The 1,037-nt window shown below is 38.7% G+C and overlaps 1 pseudogene; it reads left to right on the forward strand.

Moving 5' to 3' along the window:
• The first annotated feature begins 67 nt into the window (after positions 1-67).
• Positions 68-984, forward strand: LOC113220652 (annotated as a pseudogene).
• Positions 985-1,037: the final 53 nt, after the last annotated feature.

The following is a 1,037-nucleotide window of genomic DNA, read 5'->3' on the forward strand; positions in this document are numbered from 1 at the left end:
GATTCAAAGGTGGTGAAATGAATGTATAGATGTATGTTGGTAAATCAATAAGAGCTTTTAATCTTAGTCCCTAAAGGAGAACTCTCTCATTCTGGAGGATCCCTTTGAATGTAATGATTTGGGAGAAGATTGCACTCACAGTTCCACAATGACTCAGTGTTTGTTAACTCAGAGTGGAACGAAACCCTACATCAGCAAACAATGTGGAAAATCCCTTAGTAATCAGTTGTCCCCTAAACCACATAAACGAATTCATACTAAAGGTAAATCATATCAATGTAATATATGTGAAAAGGCCTATACTAATTGCTTTCACCTTAGACGGCACAAGATGACTCACACCGGAGAGAGGCCCTATGCAAGTCATCTACGTGGAAAATCCTTCACTCAGTGTTCTCACCTTAGAAGACATGAGAAAACTCACACGGGAGAGAGACCGTACAAGTGTCATCAGTGTGGAAAAGGCTTTATTCAATCCTTTAACCTTCGAAGACATGAGAGAACTCACCTCGGATAAAAGCGTTATGAATGTGATAAAAGTGGGAAAGTCTTTTCTCAAGGCTCTGGCTTTAGAGGACACAAAAGAATTCAGACTGAAGAGAAACCACGTGCTTGTCTTCTATGTGGGAAAGCCTTCAGTCTATCTTCTTACCTTAGATGATATGAGAGAACATGCACAGGAGAAAAGCCATATGAATGCCATTTATGTGGGAAAGCCTTCAGTCAATGTACTAATCTTAAATAACATCAGAAAATTCACCCTGGAGAGAAAATCATAAATGTCTTCAGAACATATTCGGACTTTAGATGACATGGTGTTAGGAATGACGAATGTAAGGAATATGGAAGAGACTTCAGCTGTAGTTGTGACATCTAAACATGCCAAAGGACTCACATTTTGAAGAATTACTGTAATCAACATGGACGTTACTTCAGTTACCTTTATTCTTCAGCCCACATCAATAAATTCATATGGAAGGGAAATTGTACGACATGTGTGTACCAAAGACTTGTGAGTGATCTGATCATAAATGACA

Source organism: Piliocolobus tephrosceles, unplaced genomic scaffold (assembly GCF_002776525.5).
Source record: "Piliocolobus tephrosceles isolate RC106 unplaced genomic scaffold, ASM277652v3 unscaffolded_8070, whole genome shotgun sequence".
In the NCBI taxonomy this organism is placed as follows: domain Eukaryota; kingdom Metazoa; phylum Chordata; class Mammalia; order Primates; family Cercopithecidae; genus Piliocolobus; species Piliocolobus tephrosceles.